Here is a 12,567-nt window from a genome sequence, read left to right as displayed (position 1 = left end):
GATGGTATTTTGAGTACCATACTAATCAGACCTTTCTTTTTTTTGGTTTTGAAAAAATATTCAAAAATAAGGACCGTCATAACCTTAAACATTTCATTTTATTCAATGTGAGGATTGTTCTTTCACATTGAAATCTTACTTTGGCTAAGAAACCTTTTGATCAGTCAATCATTTCATAAAGACACCCCTTCATAAGAATTTACTTCATAACATTCATTGGAGTCAAACTTCATTTCAACTTTATTTTATCATAAGAAACTATGTGGGTTCATTTTGTAAAAACCTTTCAATGCCTTAAAAGAATTCTTGCATGTATGAGAGTAATGGAAATGCATAAAATACACATTCTCAAAGCAACCCACCATATATTTCTTAAAACTCTTTTCAAGCCTTCATATAGGTACTTTAATAACATCATAACTTTATTAAATCAAAAGTCAATATCCATTAATATATGTAAAGAAACTTTAAATATATCATAATCTATACATTTAAAGTCATTATGTAAAAGCACATAAGAATTCATCATTTTGAATGGAAATACTAGGTTTAGAAAACATTTGGGCTCATGGGTGGAAGGACCCATGGATGAAAACTCACATACCTTGCTTGAATTCACTAGGAATTGAAGAAGAACCTTGAAGAAATTGGATACCCTAGCTTGAATTTGGAGAGAAACCTTGAGGTACCTTGTGAGTTCTTGCCTTGGAAATTTTGAGAGGATTAATTGAAAAGGAGGGGTTCTTGAATATAAGAGTATCTACAGGCTTTGAATTTGGCAATAAAAGGGTCTAGGTTCATTGAATCAAACTTTGGAAAAGACATAATTGCCCTTCATTAAATCTAGAAAATTGCCCTTAAAGAACCCTTCTAAAGGTCATCGTCATAACGACGAGTCGTGCAAATGACCCATCTTGCAGGCCTGAGAAAAGACCCTGAAACATAGTCTCTGAAGTTTAGGAATGACCCGTGTATATGACTCATCCTCAAGGAAACAACCCATTCCTTGGGTTTGTCCTGTAGGTCCCCAAAACCTGCAAAATTCATGTCTTTGAATTTTTGTGATGGGTGGTCTATACAATCCTTCTAAGCTTCTATGACCCATTTTGCAAGTTTATAGACTTGACCCTGAGGGGGCATTGAAACTTGGCCTCTGAACTTAGCTTATGAGGGTTTTTTATGACCCTTCTTCTCGAGGAAGACTCATCTTGGAAGGTCATACAACCTCTCATGAGGGAATCTCCAATTATTTTCTCTAAGGGTCGCTCTATGAACCAACCTTATGAGTCGTAGAAGGCCCTAAAAGTCGTAGAGGGACTCTTTCACATGGATGGGTTCGAAATTTTGAGACTTTTCTTCTTTGTTCCAACTTTCTAACTTATGGGGTCTTATAGGACGTCACATGCCGACATACATACATAAAAGATTTGGTGTCATATTCTGACACACACATACATATATATAGGGATCGGGTTTCATGTACCAACACATATACATATAGGATAGGTTGTCATATTTTGACACACATATATATAGAGATCAGGTGTCACGTGTCGGTATATATACATATAAGATCATGCCATATTCTGATGAAAATGCTAATTATTCTAGGGCCAGGCATTGGTGTGAAATCTTAAGGAAAATAAACTAGTTAGACAGAATTAGTAATGACCTGTAGTTCAAAGACTCCTTTATGTGTTAGAAGAGCTAGGCCTTGATCTGTAGTAGAGTTGGCAGCGGACCAATTATAAGGGATAAGTATTAGGCTTGAACGACAGTAAGGAAGTAAATGGGAATGATAAGAGTTTGTGCAGAAAGGTTTGGCGGGTATTTCTTTAAGTGCATGTTTTCTTCTTGTTTATTTCCTTATATTATGGGGGTATCAGGCTGACCGATGATACCTACCAATATGTGTTATTTGTACTGATACTACTCATGTTATGACACTAGGCATAGTTTAATTATAGGTTCAATGATGCTTTTTAGGTGAAGACACAGATGATTCTCCAACACCTTTCACTCTTCCTTTCTTATTGTGGGAGTTGTTTCATTGTTCTATTTATATATTATATCTTTAGAAGATCATGTACCTATTTACAATAATTCCTTAGAAGGGTTTTTTTGGTAAATTCACAACAAATTTAATTAGTAATGGGATTTACTTATATTTTCTTAACTTCTGCAATTTACTTTATTTCAAAATTAGTGTAAGGGTTCTCCTATCTAGGTGTTAGAGTTAGTGCACGCACAGTCCGATGGGTTGGGTCGCGATACCTAGTCCTATAACTATATGTCACCATATGAGAAAGGGTCATCCGTTAGTTGAGGCTTGATCTTTTATAGCTTAGTGGATCCATATCGGTGATGTTTATGGTCATTAGCTTGGAAAGTAGGATAATCTATTTTTGATGTTGGGTAGACACTAGACTCCATGATATATCTCTCATGGTTTATGTCGGTTAACAATATCTCTCACAAAGCTTTTATGACTTACACTATGCTATGATTACCTTATGACTTCTTTTCGAGTTTTTGCAAAGACCATGTCTTATTCTTCTCATGATGTTTTAAAGGTTTTTACTATGTTTAGCTTGGCCATTGCATTATTATGATTTATGTCATTCATTGTATATCCTCCATATTTGTAATGTCTCAATTTTTGAAAAATTATTTTTTTATGTGAAATGACCATTTTATGCTTTTCCTAAACAGTTTCTGCTTTATTTGTGTTTCAGGATTTATTTGTGTTGTCCCCAATGTGATCGAGAGATTTTTTGGTGATTTTGGGACTTTAGGTGAAATTTTAATGATATAATTGATTTTGGTCAATATTTTGAGATTCAAACGTCGGATGGTGATTCCAGCATTTTTGTTGCATCTGGAATGTTGTGTCTAGTCTAGTAGGGTGGTTGATTAGAGCCCTGATACCTTAGAGATCAGTTTGAGTATTTAGGATTAAAATTGAGTTATATGCCTAAGAGAGGTATGTGGGGGTATTTTAGTCATAACTACCTTTTTTCAAAAGTTTGATGATTTTATTGGCTCTGAAACATATTTTATGATTAATTTTTACTATTGGTTCATGTTTATAGAGTATTAGATGAGATCTGAGGGTCAAACAAATGGCATGAAGGGTGGTAGTGCAAGTTGACAATGGTCAACTTGGTCAACAAACCTTTTTTGGCTTTAAATAGCCCATATTTTGGATTTCCACCTCTCTTTTTTTTCTCATTTTCACCATTTTTACACAATTAAAGCTTAGGAGATACGATTTTTGAAGTAATCTTTTGAAGAAATTCATTGGAGTAATTTTCTGTATCATTTCTCAATCATTTCATAATGATTTTATCTTCCCAAGACATTCAAAATCAAGATCTCAATGTAGGTTTTGGGGTTTTTCTTTCAAATTTTAAAATTAATAATTTCATGATTTTGAACTCGATTTATACTTGATATTTTGGGTTTTTCAATCACGAACTCCTCTTGATGTGTAGAACCTGATTTTCAAGTAAAATTCCAATTTTTCCCTTTTTACCTAATTTTTGGGTGATTTCGACTCCGGTCTTTAAACCTTCTAAACTGGGTATTATTGAATTTTTTGTGATAAATTCTTTCCATTCTTGATAGTTGGAATTATTTCACAGCAAGTATTTGAGGTTAAAGCTCTACTAGAGTGTTAGGGTGAAGTTTTTGGCCTTCGAGGTAGGTTTGGCTATCCTTCTTTGAGCCTACAATTGGATAATTGATCGTTCTTATATCATATTCTTTGGGATGGGATCATAATATTATTTTTAATTTTTGATTACATTGTGATGCCCGTGTTGGGGTTTAATTATATTATGTTGACCTTGTGGGGGTTTATTTGTGTGGTTTAGCTTGTAGGGGGTCTTATTTGTTCTTCTATTTTCTTTGTGAGCATATCATTCATGAATTGCCTGTGAGAGAGCCTTATAACACTATTTGACTTGTAATGTCCAAGTAGGAGTAGAGTTGGCATTTTGATCACACTTTGAGTAAATGGAATGCTTTCCAAGAGGGTGAACACTTATTTCAAATGAACTCTTTTCCACTATTTTTCATAAGAGGGTGTATATCATGATTTGGTTTAGTTGAACCTTTTGATACATGTTGATTTGATTGTTGCCTCTATTTTATATGTGTTGTGATGCATTCATCCTCATTCATCATATCAGTATTCTTGGGAAGTTGAGAAATAAAATGAGACATCTTTTTATATCCTTGACCACGAGCTAGGTGGCAAGTTGATGAGACATGAGATTGTGTGGTTGGTATATGGACTGCGAGTCCCCCATGGGTCCTTATCCGAAAGCCTTAGCTCGACAGGGTGTATACGATAGGTTGTGTGACAGCCTTGATTCTATAGTATGAACTCATCATTGCATCATTTATTGTACCAGCTCATCATTGTATCATCTCATTGAATTATATTGATCTTTGATTTATTTGACTTGTCTGATGATACGTGATATTATTTTGATCTTATATGTTTACTTTACTCTTGTCATTCTTTATAAATTGATGGCACCGATGCCGAAGTGGGACTTTTTTGTATTTAGGTAGAAGCATTCCTTCGTTTCTTTTACAAGTTTGATTAATTTCTTATAATCAGTCAGTAAAACCTAGTGAGTGCATGTAGATTGTACTCACCCCTATTTCTGTGTCATTTTTATGCAAATCTAGTTAGAGTATCCCTCACAATGGTTGGTCATATCTAGCTTCCAAGATTCACGTTCGGAGTGGTGATGAGATCCAGTGCTCTAAATCACCATCAGTTCCATATACTATTTGTCTTTATTTTTATTTGGAGACTTGTGATGTACTTCATGCTCAAAATTTATATTACATGCTCGTTATACTTCTAACCCTAGGTTTTGGAAAAAATTTCATTATACATATGGTATTGGTAGACCTAGGCCTAGTCAGATAAATCAGGGTATGCATAGAGAGTCATCAGGCCATGGAGGATGTATAGAATCTTCTAGTTATGCACAATGAGATCCGAGTCTTCGATGTTGTTTTGTTTGTAAGTAGCTAGGGAACAAGTCCAAGGATTTTCCTAGGCATGCTTCTTCTATTGTTCAGTGAGGGTCACAGGCCATGTGTGCTACTCCAGCTCCAGAGGTTTGGGGTGCTTCATAGAGTACTACAGGTGGCACAAAGGGTGCCAAAGGTGGAGCTCGAGGCAATTCTTGTGGTGATTCTCAGGCTGGTATGACTGTAAACTATGTTATTCTATACCGGGTAGATATGAGGTAGAGGCCTCCGATGCAGTAATCATAGGAGTTGTTCCAGTTTTCTACCGCTCTACTTCAATGTTATTTGATCCAGGTCTACCTAATCTTATGTATCACCTTATCTTGCACCAGATATTGATCTTGTGTGTGAGTCCCTTGCAGTACCTATTAATGTTTGTACCCCGATAGGCAATTCCTTAGTAGTGGATAGGGTGTATTGGGTGTATAGTAACATTTTCAGATAGTGAGACTCGGGCATACTTGGTTGTTCTTAATATGCTATACTTTGATGTAATAGTAGGTATGGATTGGTTATCTACATATCATGCAATTCTAGATTGTTATGCTAAGACTGTGACCTTACTTTATCCCATTTTACCTTGGTTAGTGTGGAAGGGTACTCCGAGTTCATATCCGAAGGGAGTTATATATTTCCTTTGTGCTCGTCGAATATTGGAAAAGGGTTGCTTATATTACTTGGTCCATGTTCATGATCATACCAGAGAGTCATCTCCTTTAGAGACCACGAGAGTAGTAAGAGAGTTCATGGGCATGTTTCCTACTAACTTACCAAGTGTTCCTATGAACTATGATATTGAATTTTTGATTGATTTGGAGTTGGGTATGAAGCCCATTTCTATTTTTCCTTATCGGATGGCTCCGACCGAGTTGAAGGAATTGAATGAAAAGTTGGAAGATTTGTTGAAAAAAGGATTTACTCAGCCTAGTGTTTAACGTGGGGCGCATACTTCTTATTTTTGAAGAAGGAACATGGTACTATGAGGATATGTGCCGACTATCGATAGTTGAACAAGCTTATGATCAAGAATAAGTATCCTCTTCCTCACCTTGATGATTTATTTGAATAGCTTTAGGGGAAATCAGTGCTTTCTAAGATTGACTTAAGGTCGAGCTACCATCAGTTGAGAGTTCATAATTCTAAGATCACTAAGACAGCCTTCGGGACTTGTTATGGGCATTATGAGTTTGTGGTCATGTCCTTTGGGCTAATGAATGCCCCGGTTACTTGTATGGATTTAATGAAAAGTGTTTTTTTCCCTTATTTGGATTACTTCATGATTTTATTTATTGATGATATCTTGATTTCCTCCAAGAATGTGGTCGACCACTTTAGGGTCGTACTTCAGAGATTAAGAGAAGAGTAGTGGTATGCAAAGTACTCCAAGTGTGAGTTTTGGCTTGATTCCTATCATGACCTAAGCTAGGTCCTAGGCATGACACGGCGGTCGAAATCTTGAGGAACTCCAACTAAGCCTCTTAGCATACATCGCACACATTACGTAAGAAAAGACATCAATGACAACATAAATCAAAAGATAAGCCTCAAAACAAAATCTTGAATAAAGTGAAAGCTTAAAGCAACTTGTTCGAATAATCAGAGCTACAAGTCATGATTGTCTAAAAGCACAACTCTACTTAGTCTAGTAGGGGCATAAGACATGTTCCTAGGTCACTCAAAAAAAGAAAGAATCTTCATAATGAAGAACATAAAACTCGTGTTAGTTACGCCTTCGAGACATAAGGACTCACCAATCAAGTAATGATAACAATATGCAACTCTAACCACGAGCAGGAGGATGAGCCTGATCATCGTCGGACCCTATATTATGATACAAAATAGGTAAAAAGTATGTGTTAGTACATGGAATGTACTGATTATGAGAGAACTATGAATAAGGTAGACATGGTAACATGATGAAAATAAATGTGGACTGCAAGACCAATAATCATTTAAAAGTATAAGAGTGAAAATCATAAGTCAAACATGTGGTTAGTGTATTATATGAAATCATCATAAGGCTCATAAGAACAAACCATCTTTAAATTGTTGATATAAATATTATCCAACACTTAAGACCATGCGAGCTATAATATAAAATCTGATGTAACTCCCACATCGAGAAGAGAGAGGCTATTTGTCAAGGTAGACTCTGTGAGAACATCTTACACTTGAGTTATTTGTGGATACACTAGCTAGTCCATAAAGGCAAACCTATGCGGGCAATATAGTTATGGACTAGAAGTTGCTACTAGGATTCCCTTGGGTCGCTTTTTGAGCTTCCGTACCGAACACCACCTCAAAGTCCTCTCAGTGCTTAGTTAATATACCAACGGAAGTGTCATAAAACATAGTCATTAATATTATTAGGAAAGGAAATAATGGATACCAATTCAACATCATAAAATTTTCATAAAAGTAACTCATTAACATGATGATGCATACAAGAATGAGAAAACCTTTCAACCCTTATGAATTTGTGAGTATGTGACAAAACATTTCACCATCGTTAACATGAATGTGTGAGAAAGTCTTTCACGACCTTTATACTTGCTTGAGAACATACTTGAAATCATAATTCATCATCATTGTAAACTATTCATAAATCCTTCTTCATTGCATGATCATAACATCATCAATTCACACTTGAAAATGGCATAATGCATGGGTCCATGAAATCTTAATTGAAAATGTGCAATTCCACTTAAAACATGCCTAATTGAATCATTAACATTGAAATAAATCATAATTTTAATTGACCCAATGCATTCTCATGAAAACTCTATTCATTAAAGTAAAATCAATTGAAAAGAAGAGAAAACATTTAGGCTCCATGAATGGAAAGGATCCATGGATGAATTCTCAGCATACCTTGATTGACATTTGAGTTTGAAACCTGAATAGGACACTTGAAGTCTTGGATCCCTAGATTGACTCGAGGATTGACCTTTTTGGGAGAGAATTCTAGAGAGCTGATTTTTAATTCTAATGGTTTGGGAGTAAATAAGGAAATTCATAGGATTTGGATAACTATAAGTCTTAGATATAGGCTTAAAATAATGAAACTTAGGAATTTTAAATGAGGCAGACTAGATGGGATTACCCTTATTAAAAGACTAATGGATCACTATTGGACAAATTGATCATTCTCACCGAACCAATCGGGGAGTCTCCAAAATCCTAATTTCCTCACCAAATCTACTTCAACTCTGAGGAAAAATCTTTGAATTTCTTGGCGACCTTATCCTAGCTCACCGACTATGTTGGCGAGTTACTGAAATGACCATTCCCTCACCCAACTCTGCCTTTACCTCCCAACTTTTATGAATATTTAAGCGAGGTAGCTTAGCTCGTATAACCTATTTGGCGGGTCTCCAAACCCAACTCTAACTCCCCAACCCTTCATGCCTATTGAGAAATTTTTCAAAACTTATTAGCGAGCTCACTTTCCATTTGGCGAGTCGCCAAGACCAACTTGGAGAGCCTTAGCATCAAATTTTCAAAGTTTTTTTCCCTTTTTAACTCATCATTATTAATTTTCAACATTTGTGGCCTTACAAGTATGTGGATTTCTTAGGTCTTGTGGTGACCAAGGATGGAATTATGGTCGATCTAGCCCAGGTGGCAGTGGTTTATTATTGGGCAAGACCTACTTCTACTATCGAGATTCAGAGTTTTATTGGGTTAGCGGACTAACAATGTTAGTTTGATTAGAGCATCTCTTCTACCACATCTCCATTGACTAAGTTGACTTAGAATATCATAGTGTTTAAGTGGATCGATGAGTGTGAGGCGAGCTTCAAAAAGATCAAAGAGTTATGATGCTTTGGGTGTTGGTTTGGGTGATATGCTGATAAACAAGGGGAGAGTCATAGCCTATGCTTCTCGATAGCTGAAGGTACATGATAAGAATTACCCTACTCATAATTTAGAGTTAGCGGTGGTAGTTTTTGTTTTGAAGTTGTGGAGACACTATCTTTATGTAGTGCATTATGAGGTTTTTACTGACCATCATAGCCTTAAATATATATTTTCTCGCTAAACCTAAGCATGACACAGTGTAGGAGGTTGAACTATTAAAGGATTATGACATTACTATTTTTATCATTTGGGAAAGGCTAATGTGGTAGAGGATGCTTTGAGTTGAAAATCACCTAGTATATGTAGCTTAGCCTTTGTTAAGGTGAATGAGAGGCCTTTGGCATTGGAGGTTCAATTATTGGCTAGAAAATTAGTTCAACTTGATATTTCAACATCTCACAGTCTTTTAGCCTTCGTTGAGGCTAGGTCTACCTTAATGGATCAGCCACCAATTTGATGATGACAAGTTAAGAATAATTCATGACAAAGTGTTGAAAGGTGAAGCTAATGGGCAACAAATATTTTTCATGACTTGAAACAACACTATTGGTGGTGTGGTATGAAGAGGGACATCATGGACTTTATGGCCAAGTTCTTGAATTTTCAGCAAGTGAAGTATGAGCATCAGAGACCGGGTGGCTCTATGCAAAGGATTCCCATTCCCGAGTGGAAGTGGGAGCGCATTACTATGGACTTTGTGACTAGATTACCCTTGAATTTGGATAAGAATGATTCAGTTTGGGTGATTTTGGATTGGTAGACCAAATCGACTCATTTCATTCCAGTGAAAACTAGCTATAATGCAAAGCAATTGGCTAGGATCTACATCCGTAAGATGGTTTGATAACATGGAGTGCCCATTTCTATTGTGTCTGATAGAGGTACATTGTTTACCTCTCATTTCTAGAGTTTTATGCAGGAACAGATGGATACCAAGCTTAAGTTGAGTATCATTTTTCATCCTCAGACCAATGGTCAATTGGAGCAGACTATTTAGGTGCTTGAGGAAATGCTTCGAGCTTGTGTTATGAACTTTGGTTGTCATTGGGACCAATCCCTACCTCTTAAAAAGTTTTCTTATAATAACAATTACCATTCCAGCATCCAGATGACACCGTTTGAGGCTTTGCATAGAAAGAGATGTAGATCTTTCGTGGGATAGTTTGATTCTTTTGGGGTACTAATTTCTTGAGAGACTCCATAGCTAGGGTGAGGTTGATTCAGCAGTGCCTTGTTACTTCCTAGAGTAAGAAGAAAAGCTATGTAGATAGGCATGTTCATAATGTCACCTTTGCCATTGGTGAGTAAGTATTGCTCAAGGTATCACCCACGAAGGGTGTGATGAGTTTTGGGGAAAAAGGGAAGCTCAGTCCGAGGTTTATTGGACTTTTTGAGATTTTGGAAAAGTATGGAGAGGTAGCCTATAAATTGGTCTTGCCTCTGAACCTTTTAGCGATTCATCCCGTGTTTCATAAATCGATGTGTAAGCAATACCGTCATGATGATTCTCATGTGATTTAGTGGAAATCAGTTGCTTTGGATCAGGATTTGTCCTTTAAGGAGGAGCCTATTACTATCTTAGATAGATAAACTAGATTATTGAGATCAAATCATCTTGATTCAGTGAAGGTGAAGTGGACACACCAGCCTATTGAGGAGGCTACATGGGAGGTGGAGTCTGACATGCGTCACATATCTCTCAGCTTTTCCCTCCTTCAGGTACCTTACTTTGTTTTTCGTTCGTAGACGAACGTGTGTTTTTAGTGGTGGATAGTGTAATGTCCCACTTTTTGATAAATTACTTTTTTGTGTGAAATGACCATTTTTCCCTTTTTCCTTAGTGGTTTCATACTTTGTTTGTATTTAGAGAATGATTTGTGTTGTTCTCGATGCGATTGAGAGAGATTTCTGGTGATTTTAAAACTTTTTAATGAGATAGTTAATTTTGGTCAATATTTTGAGATTCGAGCGTCGAATGGTGATTTTATAAATTCTATTACATCTAGAATGTTGAGTTTGGTCTAGTAGGGTGGTTGGCTAGAGCCCTGAGATCTTAGAGACCATTTTGAGTATTTAGGCTACAAATTGAGTTTTAGGCCTAAGAGAAGTCTATAGGGATATTGTAATGACCATCATGGTAATTTTCATACTTATGCTTCAGTTTATCATTTAGAGTGTTCTTATAGTCACCCTATGTCATTTATCATATGCTGGCATCGGTAGCTCGATCGCCTGGTCGTTCGTTTGGGTTTTAGGCTCATTTCCCTATTTTTAGAGCTTTTATAACTTGAAAAGTGACTTCGGTCATAACTTCATATAAACTACCTCAGAATGGAATTCTAAAGGTTCCATCAGCTCCAAAATGGCAAAATTAGGCTAGTGGTAAGAGTATCAAGGCAATCGATATGAATTTAGGGTCATTTTGCACTTTAGCCTTTGAAACATAGCCTAAAGCTGAATTTGGTCAGCATTCTTGGTAAACGAACTCAGATTTCATGCGTGCCCTGAGGCTTTTGGTCTCATTTCAAACCCTTTTGTGGTTTTGGTTTAAATTGGTGCTTGGGTGTGGGACACACTTATTATTGAAACGACTTTCATTGGAAATTTTGACTGCATTATTGAGTTCAGAATATTTTTTCAAATCAAAATTCATATATGTTTTGCGTTCATGGGACTTTGAATGAGTCCGGAGAATCAAAAAATCAAATTTTAGACTGTGCTATCACTCTTTTGTTACGGTTACTGTTCATCGCAAATTTTTCAGATTTAATTCCCAACTTTGAGAAACTATTTCTCCACCATTTTGAGCTCAATTTCAGTGATTCAAAGGTCCAAATTGAAGGTATTTTTGAGAGAAACGTGTTCGTAAGCTTGGAAAGTGATTCAAAAACTTTGTCTAAGGTAAATTCCGCACTTTAGCTGTTATCTTTTGTTATTTCTTGAGTGAAATTTTGAAGAATTTTGATAAGTGATTTCTTGGCTAATTTAGGTCTGATTTGAGCAATTAAAAAGCCTATCTAGCATGGAATTTCAAGGAGAACATCGTGGTGCTATCAGAAACTAATTTGGGATGTTTGATTCAGGTAAGAATCGTGATTTTAGCTGTTGTTTTTGTTGAATTTTGGAGTGAAATTTGGATAAAATTTGGGGACTTGTTTCTTAGGCATTTTAAGTTTGATTTTAGAAACTCTTGATGCTAAATTATGGGGGTTTTCATGAGGAACATTATGGTATAATTGGTTTAAGCTATTGAGGCTTTATTTTGGTATTTTTTGCGTACATAGCTAGTGCCCCTGTTATTTATTTTCGCCTAGTATTGGGTTTTGATGAATGAACTGATTTGTTGAGTTTTCAAGCCTTGAATTGTGTCCCAATTTAGAATATGAGTTCGGGGGCTGACTATGATCTATTTTTTAGATTAGTTTTAAAACTTCCAGCACAGGTCCCACAATTCCTAATTTTTACTCCAAAATTGGCCCTTCTCCGAATTTGACAATTTTAATGTCATAACGACCGTATTGACATTGTGAATCTGTTTTTGATAGTGTTCTAGCATTCTGAGGTTGCACAGAGAGGAAAAGCTTCGGGAAAGTGACTTGGAGAGGGCGTGTTCAGTCTACAAGTAGGTTACGTCTTTCTTTTACTTAGATT

Source organism: Solanum dulcamara, chromosome 6 (assembly GCF_947179165.1).
Source record: "Solanum dulcamara chromosome 6, daSolDulc1.2, whole genome shotgun sequence".
NCBI lineage: Eukaryota > Viridiplantae > Streptophyta > Magnoliopsida > Solanales > Solanaceae > Solanum > Solanum dulcamara.
The sequence above is the reverse complement of the archived record's forward strand: the minus strand, read 5'-3'. Positions refer to the sequence as shown.